Source organism: Pygoscelis adeliae, unplaced genomic scaffold, assembly GCF_000699105.1.
Source record: "Pygoscelis adeliae isolate BGI_AS28 unplaced genomic scaffold, ASM69910v1 Scaffold45, whole genome shotgun sequence".
Lineage (NCBI taxonomy): Eukaryota > Metazoa > Chordata > Aves > Sphenisciformes > Spheniscidae > Pygoscelis > Pygoscelis adeliae.
Window position 1 is genome coordinate 7,410,176 of NW_008825114.1, and position 14,422 is coordinate 7,424,597.

Sequence of the window (14,422 nt, forward strand, 5' to 3'; positions counted from 1 at the left end):
AAAAACAGAATTTGTGTCTGGACCTTGGAATAGGCGTGAGTCTGGGCTTTTCCTGATCCCTGATAGTTGGACTGATACTGCATCATTCAGTTACCATGTGGATTTCATTTTGTTTTTATTTATAAGGCTGCACTGCATATTTTTCTATTCTGTTCACCCTGTGCTTTGTCTTACCTTTTCTTCTTTGATTGTGTTTATTGTCTTTTTTGAACGAATGACTCCCACCTCATTATATTTCTGACCATACTGGCAGGCATAATTTGAAAATATGCTAGTGTTAGTTGCAAAACTATCTGAAGAGACTCCCACTGCTTGTACTGATGCCTGTGCCAGCATGCTTGTTTGCCATCTTCCCATTTATGCAGATGCATCTCTTTGATTGGGCTGAAATCTAAACTGTGTCATTAAAACAATGGTAACTTACATCTTTCTTTTTTTCTTTTTTTCCTTTTTTATTTCAGAGATCTAGTTCACAGTGCAAATAGCTGTACTAACTTTACTGGCAACACACAGTGCATAGCTAGGATGAATGACTAAGGCATAGAGAGAAAAGGATGGTGGAAGCAGGAATCTTTTTCAGCTGGCTTCAGTGCCTGACCCAGCATCCTGTGACACTAAATCCTGAGTTCTTTTCAGAACAACTGCACATTTTCCCTCTCCGACTTCTCATTGGATTGTAAAGTTTCGATTATAGAATCTCGAATACACACAGAAAGTAAGCATCAAAATGACATTTCTAGTCTTTGGCTATGAATTTTAGCTATGGAAATTATCTTGGGCCCCTTCAGTATGATGGTGGAAAGATAGTTTATCTGAAATGACTCATCTGAATGAATTCATGCATGTAGAAGAAGTTGGGTTTTTTCACCCAAGTTCACTTGAGTTAACATTCCAGTTAACTTGTTTCTCAATTGTCCCAACTCAGAATTATTATAGCTACCCTTTTCTGTAAAACTGACTCAGCTATACTGTAAGTAGCTATAGGATTTTCCTTTCCTATTATAGTACCATAGAAACCATCAAATGCAAAAGCACTGTTTATTTCACTGTTCTTTTCTTAGGCCAATATGTTGTTGTTAGCATATGGTTGAGATAATATTCTTGCTAAAAAGAGTGGTCCAGTGGCAAGTGAGAATCCAACCCAATTTTCAAACCATAAACATAATCAAAAAATAGTAGCTAAATTAAAAAAGAAAATGTAATCTGCATCTTCCATCATGGCCCACCCTCATTTCACAAGCTCTAGTTGGACTAGTTCCATTTGTGCCCAAACTCCGCTCAGAGACTATTGCAGACCCTTCACTAGGAGAGCTGGTATTCAGCTGCTTCACAGCTATGTTTAGTACCTTCTTTAGAAGTGGGATTTTCTTCTCAGTTCTTGTTCCCTTATCTTTGTTCAGGTGCTTCCATGAGACTTGTGTTGTCATGATATTCATGTACATGCCTAAGAACCTAGTTTCATGATAGGGTGATTGTGCTTATCTTCTTTGCCCTCTTCTTCTTCTGTGAGGAAGCAGAAGTCATGTCTTTAATCTGTAAGAGAACCTGAGCACCTTTTCCACCGAATAATGTGTAGAAATAATAGTTTTAGAGCATCTCTTTCAACTTGGGGCTCTCCACTGCTCCCAGTACAACTACTGTGAATTATATGCCTCCCATTTCTTTGCATGGAACTTGTTCAGTGCAATTTATTGGGCCTTGAAATAAAAAAAAAGCTTCTTTACTACAGCCTGTGTCTAACAAAAAATATGACCTGGAAGTGGTGAGTTTATTAATGGGGAAGGAGGCTGAAAGAACACCAACCTATAATTTAGGAAGTATAGCAAGTTTTTGTTGCCAGACAAGGAAGAAGTTGGGAAGGGGTATTTTAGGACATATAACCTCTATTTGTTTTTGGTTGAATAAGAAATAATTCTGTTATAATTCTGTAAATTCTCTCTTCAGGGAGTTCAGGGTCACAGCTGTGGAACATCCTTTTCTCCTAAGATACCATTCACAAACTGTCTTGCTCCTGAATAGTGAAGAAGTCAAAGGGTTTACCAAACAGAAGGGTAGTGTGACCACTGGTGGAACTGTATATGCTCTTCCCCATTGTAGTAGTAATTAAACCAATGCCAAGAGTGCAAAAATGGAAGTTCCCAGTCATTGCTTATTAGTTTTAAACAAAAATGGAAAAAGATTCAGCTATGTCTGACACATCCTGGAAACACAGACACCCAGTAAGATTGGCCCAGCTACAAAGAAAGATATTGTGAGTGCAAAGTGGTTTTTTCCAGGGGGATGATACTGATCTCTTACCTCAGAAACTCATTTTGCTGTGTTGATTTGTTAAGGAGACAATTGTGGCATTTCTGTTACAATAGATAGAGAAAATGCACATCTCTGCAGATGCCTCTGTGCTCTGCCTGCTGAAGAGCAGAGGTGCACTGACAGCTTCTTTGGTGTCAGTGTCAGAGCCTCTTTGGTGTTCTTTGGTTTGGCACAAAGGACAAAGTAATCCATTGATGAGAGCTCTTTCCCAAATTCTCTCCTTTGTATCCTTTTCTTCAAAAAAAATTTTTTTTCCTTTCTGCAGTCTATCAGCCTTTCCTTCTCTGCTCATCTTTCTGCTGCTGGAAAGATTTTTCTCTTCCCTCTTTGTCCATCCCATCATTTCTCCCCTTCATTCTCACCAAGACATCTATTCTGTATGTCCTACTCATGGGATGTTATTCTTTATGCTCACCTCTATTTATCATGAAAAACAAGGGACATCATAGCTGAACGTTTTCGTGAATGATAATGACCATGATGATGTGTATCTAGTACTGCATTGCTGAGAGATCCTTGCTAAGTTATCATAATAACTATAACTAGATAATATCCTAGTGCTCCGTGACTGGTAGTCCGTGTTCAAAGTGCAGAGTCCTACAGTGGTGATTAATGGTAACTCTGAATCAGAAGTTACAGCACTGGTGAGTCTTCAGCACAGTGATGTGCAAACCGGTATTAGAGGAAGTAACCTGTGACGGAAGAAGAGGGATCTGGATGTGTTTAACTGCTCACTAATTCAGACAACTCATTTCTCCCAGAAAGTTCTGGGAATGTTGTATTTTACGTAAGCCTGCTATATGTCCAGTTGTGCTCATCTGTGCATTTACTGTCTGAAATGTAGTGTCTGGAGAATGATGATAACTAACAAGTGAAATTAATACATCTATAGCCAGAAAGCATCATCTGAGTCTTAAGTTTAGCTCAGTTCTTAGTTGTTTATCTACTGATCATTTTTAGGTGGACTTTTGATTCTGTTATATTGTGTTATATAACAAGAGTAAGAGAGAAAGGCACAGGAGACAGAAAAGGTAAGGAAGGATTGAAAGAAGGAATTAATAAAAGAAAATAATTAATTACCAAAATTAGGCTGGAAAAGTTAAGCCCCTGGTCAGAGTTAAGGCTGAAATAGACCTTTTTTAATAACTGATAAGAATACTGTGCAACTTTACTATGTGGGTAATATATTATTTACGATCTCCTTAAATATTAATTTCCTTGCTGTTAAATGCCCCAGCTTTGTAAATGATGTGATACTGACAATAAAGTACATTTTCTAGGGGGGCTTAACTGTTTTTTAAAATGAAAGTGATTTTGGTTTGGATTTATATTGTGAGTGATGCAAAAGACAGTTTTTGCCACCTTTCTCTGCTGTTAGGAAATTAAACTCCCACAGTTCATGAGGAAATAAGATTGCTTCCGGAAAAGTTTCACTCATTCTGTAAGAAATATAAAACATTGGTTCTAAATTACGTCAAGTTCTTCTGCACTCATAAGCACTCCACTCTTTCTTCCCTTCTGTGTCAGCCTTACCTCCCCTTTGTCTCTTCTGTGTTGATTCCTCAGTTGGATAATTTAGAGCCAAATATTTGTAGTTTTAAATTTTTGATTCAGCAACTGAGCAATTGCAGAGCAAACAAAGCAAGTAAGAACATTTGCCAAGATACCTGTTAAAAGTCTGACACTTCTCTGTGGCCCTTTGCATTTGCACTGGTTTTCTTCATTCTGTAAAATGCAGATTATTCTATGAAATAAATATGATGCAGGGACCTGTTTAATGTACAGAATGCATATTTGAGATAGTTAGCAGTTCCAAAAAAACACTCCTAAAATCATTATTAAAAAGAAAAGAGCATCTATGGAGAGCCATCCTGAAAGTGATGTTTGCACGTTGGAAAGCTTTCACCTTCTTGTATTCTGAAGAATTGTTTCCTCAGTGAGAGGTATGTACATTACCATGTAACTATTTGCTGAAATGCAAGAAAGGATTTGTTTTTGTCAGTTCTGTGGGTCATAGCCCTAAACTTGAATATTCACAGTGTAAGAAGTATATATCTATACTGTGATTATCACCACCACTGATATACCAGCTCATTAAGTTCCCTGAATCTTTCATGAGAGTCTCCTGAATACAACAAAATCATAGTTACAGATATACACGCAATGTGAATGTGACATTTAAAAGTTACATTTTGAAGCTCTACCCAGCAAATAAATCTTATAATCATCAATTTTTTTCTGGGCATGGTGCCTTGGGCAAGGCCTGTGTGACCCTGAGAGGCAGCAGGTTAAAACGTTCAATCCATGCTAGCTCTTCCTGAGAGATAAGAAAGACTGGCCTTTCTGAAGACCTCTTTCTGACCAGAGGAGTCACACTTGTACCATCAGAGAGAGAAGCAATACCCTCTGATTTACATGATCAGTTAGAACTTGTCAACACAGATGGATTTTGGTATATCCTGTGACACTTAGTTCACTTTTTACTTCATCTATCCATCCATGAAGTAAACAAAACCACTCCCAGCACTAAAATAATGAGTGAGAAATGACATTTTTTGGTAGACATTCAATAAAAAGTAGGAGGAACTGAATCCTCAGTCTTGTTACTTCCAGTGTGGCAGAGGAATCCAGCAACATGCAACAGACTCCCAAGGACAGTGTCCTGTGCTCACTTAGTCAACTGTGGTCTGAGTTGCTTGGTCAGCTCTAGTTCTGGCCAGTTTTCTGATCAACTCCATAGCTGTATATCACTCTCTCATCATCAGAAGAAATACTGCAGCTTTATGTTAGTGTAATAGTGAATAGGATCCAGCTCACTGTATCAGGGTGATGTGTTTCCAGCATATTTGGGGGAGGGCACTGGTTCAGGTCACGTAACTGTACAATGCTGGCTGACTGTCTCTGGAGTGGGTTCAAATGTGTATTTATTCCTGATTCAGATTCTCTAGATGCACAGACAAATTTTGTTAACTTGGCTGTGAGATGGTCTCAAGATGACAAAGAAGATGAAACCATTTCTGAATAATATTGTTACTGTTGCTCCAGCTACAGGAAATGATGCTTGAACGCAACTGCATGCATTAGAACTAGAATTCCTCCTCCAACAGAACACGCTTTGTTCAGCACCAGTAATACCGCAGGTGAGGACCAAGTGAAAAACCTTTCAACATAAACAGAGAAAACAATATAACACAACTGGCAAGCTTTTCATCTCTAGTGTCACAGGGAGACACTGTCAGGATGAGAAGTTAACACATGGAAGCCAGCTGTAGCAACTAAATGTCTTAAGGAAACTTGTTCTTAGATAATGAAATCCATTCACAAGGAGTATCACAGAAAGTTGGAGTGACCTGATAAAACTCAGAAGAGATTACCAGATTCATTCTTGGAAAGGCAAGAAAGTGAAGCTCAAAGCTTGACAGACTCTAAAAATGATGAAAATGTGACTGTTAATTCAAAAGTTTTATGTCCAGATGTTCAAAGAAGATTTTTTAAAGATAGCATGTTGCATAATATGTTGGAAAACCACCTGTAAGCGTACGTAAAACAAAATAAGACAAAATCAGAAAACCAGTTACACTCAGAAATACAGCTGGACATTCTGTGAAAAACTGCTAAAATTATCTGAGCAGAATTCTGGCTTTATCATGAACTCATTATTAGGAAAACCAGGCTGCTATGCTGCCCCTGGAGCAGCCAGGGAAACTAATTTGAGGAAATGGTGACTTACAGAAAAAGGTTACTATACTGGGTTTATACCAACTGCAGCATATAGTACCTCAATGCAACAGTGCAGCTAAATATAAGACATATTTGATGTGTGCTATGACATTGCTCCTTGCACCTTCCCTCCTGTGTGCATTAGGAGGAGACCATGGAAATGACAAGGGGAAACTTGAGGTCATCTCATAACCCTGTATTTATTAGAGGAGCAGCCTCTCATACCTATCATGCTTGCCTGTGTGAAACTGGCAAGCACAAAATACTGCCAACATAACTAAAATTTTCCTGCTGCTGCAGACTGTCTTGTTGTTATAATGCATTGGAAGCCCCAGGTAACATTATTCATTTTGTTCTTCTGAATAGGTAGAAGCTAGAAGTAGATGAAGAGCTTCTTGTGCTCTAGACATGACAAGTTAAAAGCTTACACTACCCTTTTCAAACATTTACAGTAAACTGATGTCCTTAATTGGCTGTCAAAGTAGCATAAATGTTTACATCATTTGAAGCCCTTAATAAAGTCTAATTAAAGGTAAAATCATTGCTCTATGCATTTCACATGGGCTTTTGCTATAGATCAAGTAAAATCAAGATTTGAACTCAAACTTTTAGGAAGTCCTTAATAAAATGAGTCTCATTAGTGTCAAACTGCTTAATTAGAGACCTGATTAAAAGCCATTTGACATTAATGAGAGTCATTTTATTAAAGGCTTTTAAAATCAGTCCCATATACAGATGCAGGCCGAGTTAAGAAAGTCTATATATGTGTGTGTAACGTATTTGTCCATGAATCCAGCCCTATTCGTGCAGTTGGTCTGCATAGCTCACAGAATAGGAAGATAGGGAGACATACAGAAGATGGCTTACAGCTCATGTTTAAAGTCCATTGATTTTACTGCAAACCTCCTTAAATTTTTTCCCTGCTTTATCTTATACTAGTTGCAAATTCTCTCAAAAGACAGATGCAGGTCCCCAAGTTGTTAAGATGTAAAACTGTCTATATTACACATTTCTTACTACAGTCTCACAAAGAGAATGAACAGTGAAATTTGAACCTTCTTGGATCTGATCTGTTTCTTCCAGCAAGACAACACAAAAGGGGTGTACTGTGCTGGAGGTTTTGACAATGTGAGTGCAGCAGCTCATTGTCAGACCCTCATAATTAGAATATTCTTTTCACATTCAGATGTGGATGTATCCCCTGTCTGTGAGCTATGCGGGGGAGGGGGATGGGGGGATAAAAGCATGCATAACGTGCACACACATGTAAGAAATATATTTTTGCACTCCTAGAACTAACAAATAATAAAACCAATTCTGTTTAACCTCATCTTCACCTTCTCCTGATGTCTACAGACAAAAATCCACGTATCCAAAAGGCAAATTTTTCAAAGTTTTGCTCTTATTATACTGAATTTTTGTCTAAAATGTTTTGCAAACTTAGGTGTAATGCTTGCTGCTATTTGAGCTCTCACATGAAGCCAAGTGGTCCACATGGAAGACAAAATATCTGTGCCATCAGGTTTGCTTTAAGGATATGTTTGGTTTGCTTTGAAAGTTTGGCTGGAATTAAAAAATGTAATTGATATGCCACCAGTTCTTTGTCATGTTACTGCCTGATCTTTGTCAGGTGTGATCTTTGTCTGACTCCGTTTTGTTTACGTGTTTAGAAGATATCACGGAGTAACTTATTTGTTTGTAAAGTTATCTGTAATTTTGAAGCCTGGAGATGATACTTCTGTTTGCTTCACAGGCAATTTGAGATATTTTCTTGATGGCAAATTTGAAAAAGCAGGACTAGAAGTCATTGTTGACAAGGCAGTAAATCATGTTACAGATGACTGTCAGTCTTTTTAATTTTCCTTTCAGTTAAGTATATAAGGGCAATACTCAGATTTTTTGGCTTTTAAGTGTTTCTAGGTCTGGAGAACCAGAATTATGCTCATAACTATGCCTTCTGGGACAGCAGTTTCTTACTTTGTTCACACGGTTCTTTGAAGGTCAAGATCTCACATGCATAGAGGTTTCTAGTGTGACTGAGGATAGATTTTTGAAAGATGCTCTGTAAGCCCACAGTTCTTACTGAAGTCAATATGCTCTTTCATTAAGGAAAACAGATAATTTTCTGCTGTATGTCTTAATTAGTGACCTGTTTTTTCTTTGTGAGACAGGGGCTAGATAAACAGGTGCCTGAGACTAAGACCTTTTTCCTTCTGCAACTTTTAGAATGCAGGCTACTCTATATTTGCTATTCTTTGTGTTGGTTCCCCTCTGATTCATAGTTTGGTTCAGTTATCCACTCTAAACCACTTTGCAGAGAACAGAGGTATATCAGTGTTTGCAGAGTGTGCCATCCTCTTCCTGCCTGGGAAGCAGGAACAGAGCATGGGGTGCAGTTGTGATGATGACCTTTGGCAAGCTGAGATGCAAAGCACCCCGCAGGAATTTCCTGCGGCACAAAGGTATTTAACAAATTCTCCAATTCCATGGTGGGACCTAGTCAGTAGGTGGTCCACTTCTCTGTCTGTCTGTCTTTGCTTATCCTCCTCTTTGGCTTAGAGAAGCTGCAGTAAGAGAGAAAAAAAAAGAAAGAAAAAAGAAAAAACAAAACAAAAAAACAGCTATTAAACTGGAAAGACATGTGATCTGCATAATTGCTCTAATTGCAGCTAGTTCTGCAATGAATAGTCCTGCTGTCAAATTCAACAACGACTTAGGGGAAAAAAATATCTCTGAGTCCTTTACTATAACATGAAAGACATGAAGAAACTCTTACGATCATTGCTATTCAGTTTAAAGAGCCAGTGAATAATTAAGGGGGAAGGGCAACAGTGCCATTGTTGAATTATTAAAGAAAGGATTAAATTGGCAAGCATAAATAAACAAAATTAAACTATGCACCTCTCTGGCCTTTTTGAGTTACACAAATTGGTATATCAGTCATGCATGACAGAGGTAGTGGTTCATCATCAGTAGGAATTTTTAACATAATTGTAGCAAATGTTGTATCAAACATAGCCTACTCCAAATGTTCTGCTGTCTCAGGATTCCCAAAGAAACAAAGAAGTAAAACTACATGACTGTTGGCAGAAGCAGAATGTCATCCACAGACCTGAAGGCAGGGTTTAGAGAAAGGAAAGCCAGCCAGCCCTGACTCTGACACTAACTCTCTGTAGCCTTGCACAGATGGCTCCATGTCTCTTTCTTGATTTCCTTATCTTTGAAATGGGATAATAAAACATACTTACCTGTGTTCAGGTACAAAACACACTTCTTGTGTTGTGAAACTTAGTTAGTGTCTGGATAGTGCATTTGCTATAGAGGAGTAAAAGATTTGTAGGCCTCTTTTAAAATGTGTTATTGAGACATGAACAGTGACAAAACTTCTGTTCATATTTAGGAAGCCCAATTGTACAGAGTGGAAACCTAATGAGGCTATCCAAATCTAGTGCCTAGTAATAAAGAAGTGGCACCTGAGACAAATGTTTGTTACGTGCTTAAGTGTGGCCATGGAGTATGGCCCCCAAACATACCCTGGCTTGAAAAATGAAAAGTGTTTTTCCTAATTCATTTCTACTTTAATTCAATAGCATTAGCACAGAAATAATTTTATTTTCCTTTCTTGTCTTTGAAAAATTATATGCTTTCCTCTTTGTGGTGGGCTGACCCTGGCCAGCAATTAAGTACCCACCAGCCACTTGTTCACTCCCCCCTCATTGAGATGGGGGAGAGGATTGGAAGAGCAAATGTGAGAAAAACCTCATGGGTCAGGATAAAGACAGTTTAATGAGTGAAGGGGGGAAAAAAAGAAGAAAAAGCCCTGCAAAGAACAAGTGATGCAAAGGTAATCACTCACCACCTCCCACAAGCAGGCTGATGCCCAGCCAGTCTCTGGCAACAGCAACTTTGGAAAGACTCCCCCCAAGTCTTTATTGATGAGCATGATGTTATATGGCATGGGACATCCCTTTGGTCAGTTGGGGTCAGCTGTCCCAGCTGTGTCCCCTCCCAGCCTCTTGCCCATCCCTGGCCTCCTCGCTCATAGCGGGCAGAGTGAGAAACAGAGAAGGCCTTGATGCTATGCAAGTGCTGCTCAGCAGTAGCTAAAACACGGGTGAGTTGTCAGCAGTGTTTTGGTCACAAATCCAGAGCACAGCACCATACTGGCTACTGTGAAGAAATTTAACTCCATCCCAGCCAGACTCAGTACACTGTTGCGTCATCTAGAGTGTTTTTTTTCTGGGGTTTGGTCTCATTCTAAAATTCTAAAGTCTTCTCCTCTTTCTATATGTGTACATTGGACTGAGATGCCTCTAAGCCTAGTTCCAGGCACCTCAGACTTTGAAATACAAGTAAGATTCAGACCAGAGGTTATTTCTACCCAGCTTGAACCAAATACTTAGATTCAGACATACCCAAAGTTAGGAAAGTTAAGATTTGCATGTAAGCTTTGTACCTTGGGACCATCTTTTATAGTGAAGATGGATAAAGTAAAGGAAAACAAGATGAAATAAACTCAAAGTCATACCCAAGATGCAGTGGAAGCAGCCTTCTTTAAAAGTTTGAAAACACTCTGCTAATTATTTTTAATCTCTTTATTTTTGTGCAGTTTTGTACTTCCTTGTTCTTTCCATGGTAGAAAGCTAAAGAGCCTGTTCTGGTGAAATATCTGGCCTGCCTGGAAGCGGGAAGTACTGTAAATGGCATAAGAAAGCCTGTACTCATGACATTTCCTGTGCAGTTTTGCTGACTATAAATTAGAACACAATCATGTTCAAAATGTCAACAGATTTTGCTTTGTTCCATGCCTGTCATCATGTCCCTTCTCACATGCTTTACGTCCTGCTCCCTGTCTGTCTATAGGGTACATCTTGGTGCCTGTGTAGTACCTTCTCGCAGAAACAGTATGCTTTGGAAAGGACATCTTCTCTTTTTTTTTCATGATCAGGGGAGCATGGGTACTCAGAATTATTGAGCAGGATTGCTTTCAATAGTGGATACTGATACAAAGTCGTGTTATTATAAGACCAAACGTGGAACAGGCTGGCTACTATTAGGTATTGTTTGCCATTGTTAATATTTCATACTGTGTGATATGTATTAGCCTTCCTTCCCCACTGTTGGTGCTAACCAGTGCCCTAATGGCAGTCTGACCTATGAGGCTGAGAGCTTTATATTGGTGTTAGCATCTTTCCTCTGTTCTCCAGAATAAATGAGCAGCTGTGGAAGACAGGCAGAGAGACCAGCTTCAAGAATGAGGTTGCAGCTGTTTCATGCACTTGCAGCCTCCATATGGAAGCTCCATAAACTGCAGCCTTTGGAGGCCGAGGCAGGGTGAAGCTCAATCCTACCCCACCTTCCAGGTCCTGCTGATGACACTTGCCATCCTTCTCTTTTGCTGGATGTGGCTGCTTCTGTCTGGCCTCTGCTGATGGAGAGTTCGTCCATCTTTATTTGGCACTTTAAGTTGAATCTGGGCACCAAATAAAACAGATGTTCTGCAAAAACTGCTGCCTCTGGGGAAAACTGAAACCTGAATGTACCACAAATAAAACAAATCTGGGAAAAGAGCTGAGTGGAAGGAAGGAACTTTAGAAACCCCTCACACCTTAAACTCTCTGTGAGTAAGGGGGATAACCAAAGAAGATTTACGCTGTACTTTATTTAATTTTGATTAATTGCAAATAAAGGAAGCAGCAAAGAAGAAGACAAAAGTTCCCATTATCTCTGGCAATGGATGGGTACAATAATTCTGAATTTAATAATTTCTTCAGGCAGAACAGAATATCAAGAAAACTTAATTCTATCTGAAGAATTACACATTCCATGGGAAGTTGAAGAAATATATGAATGGTATGATTTTAAACAAAAGCATCAGACAGGAGATAAAATAATGGGACAAAAGTTCCCATTATCTCTGGCAATGGATGGGTATAATAATTCTGAATTTAATAATTTCTTCAGGCAGAACAGAATATCAAGAAAACTTAATTCTATCTGAAGAATTACACATTCCATGGGAAGTTGAAGAAATATATGAATGGTATGATTTTAAACAAAAGCATCAGACAGGAGATAAAATAACAGGAGAGTTCACAATTTCTCCTCGTAAGGCAGACTCGAATTGATTTTGAAATTTTGGGTTCTGAGTCCCCTGAGGAGCCCAGATTTCAAACACTCCAGACTGCTGGGAGGACTTTAGGAAGATACCTGGAATTTGTAAAAGGAGAGATTTCCCCATATCCTGATGAAAATTTATGGAAGGTAGTCAATATTCCAGTAAAGTGGAGAACATAAAAATTGTTACACAAAACACATTTAAAGAAACGCAGAGGACTGCATGTACTGCAGATTTAGAGTCCAGCGGAGCAGCATGGGGCTGTATGAGGTGTGACTCGGCAAGCATTTGCATTAGCACTGCAGTGTATGCATATGGAGTACACCACAGACACACAGAGTAACAACAGCACTGTTAATTCAGACAATTTTCTCCGAGAGTGTTGAGCAATATGGGAAATGATTGGACTATTAATTTGAAAGCAATTAGAGCATCTATTAAATTACTTTGGACATTGTTTCTGGCAACAAATTACACAAAAAGCAGTTTTGTTTACACTGAAGAAAAGCCAGTACCTCTGGAAGTAAACAATTAAACTGTAGGTTCCCACTGCTAAGCTTCTCCTCACTGCAGGCACAGGAGAATAAAATGTTTGGATAGGCAGGAATTTGCTGCAGTACACTGTGCTGAGCCCTGGAGCTTGTCAGTAGATTCAAGACCCCAGAACAACTGAGGAAGGAGTTGAGGACCTCTTACAGAACACCCTGCTCAGAACTGAGAAAAGAGAAAACAGTCTATGTTGCATGATTTGTGCCGCTAGAAATCCCCTTCAACTTTAGGTGGATTAAAAAAGGATTTAGTTAGTTTTATTGTGCTGGGGTTATGGCTCTGTGTTCAGGAATACCAGAGCTGTACACCACCAGGTCACCTCTTATTACAGATTTGGACTGGATCAGGCCGAGAGTATGACTGCATTTCTGTCAAATTAGTTAGAACACATGGTACACTATTTATTCTGGCTTCATGCTCACTGCAGGAGGACAGGTGATATGTGATCTGGCAGAAAATCTGCCAGGACAAAGTTACCCTTTAAATACTTTTTTTTGAAGAAATTTGGATTCACAGAGTGAGTTTGTACTAGCTGAACTATTTTTTCTTATGAGTCTACAACATTTTGTATCCAGCATATGTGCCCTGATCCATCTGTTTTCTTATGAAGGCATGGCTGAGGAATCACAGGGCCAGGAGGAGAGGGTGGGAAAAAAGGTGAATCTCCTTCACTTGTGTATAGATCTCATTCACCAAGGAATATATAAGTAGGAAACAGAATGTAATACATGACCACTAGGTAGGTGGGTCCCTCTTTCTTCCCTTTTGGAAGAGGAGACACACCATATTTGTGAGTTTGCCCAGACAGGCAATACGTGTCACAGGGTGAGGACCCCAAGGCTTTGCACAACCCGATACATGCTCCCAGAAGTATTGCTAGCATTTTAGGGAAGCTCTGTGGTTCCTGTCTACATTTCAGGGAACTGAAGTCAATGAAAGTGTGGGTTTTTAAGTTCAGTTGTTAGGGTGAATAGTTGTGTACATGCTTTCTTCATGTTCTCTGCCAGTTGTACTCCAGAAAACAAAATAAAGCAAAACAAACAAAAAAACCCCAAAAAACTGTGGTTTTGTCTTTTAATGATTTTACCAGAAGTGAACTTTTCCTGGAGAAGCTGGGCATGATATGAGTCCCAAACTCTGATATCCAGTGTACTTGTGACAAAATCTTCCCTCAAAGCTTGTCAGATCAGCATGAGTAAGTGGGAGAAAAGAGCTTTTGAGTAAGACACCCTTCTGTTGCCTCTGTGGCCTTTGGGTGCAATTTCACTGTATTGTTAATCAGATTTAACTGCAGGCTGACACTGAGTGCCCTTCCTCCCACTCCACACCACCTTCACCTTCCTACCATCCTTGCACCAGCTTTGATGTTGCATATCTACAGGGTGCAAACTGGGGAGCAAATGGGATGACCTGACTAAAGGTGACGTGATGTATGCCACAGCCACACACTCGTGAGATCCAGCAAGAGACAAGGGAGAGACATATGTGAAGAATACAGGGCTACCCTATTTGGTGGCATCCCACAGTCAGAATGGATTTAATATGCCATGAAACAGCATCCTTTGATATCTTAATTCCACAAATAATGTAAGCCAACATGAATTGGCACTGTTGCAAAAAAAGTGTGTGCTCTCTTCCCACCAGGACTACTTGTTTCTTCCCCTCTTCCTCCTCCTAAAGGTCTTAAAGCTGTACTTTCTTTCTCTTTTTTTTTAAATTTTTTTT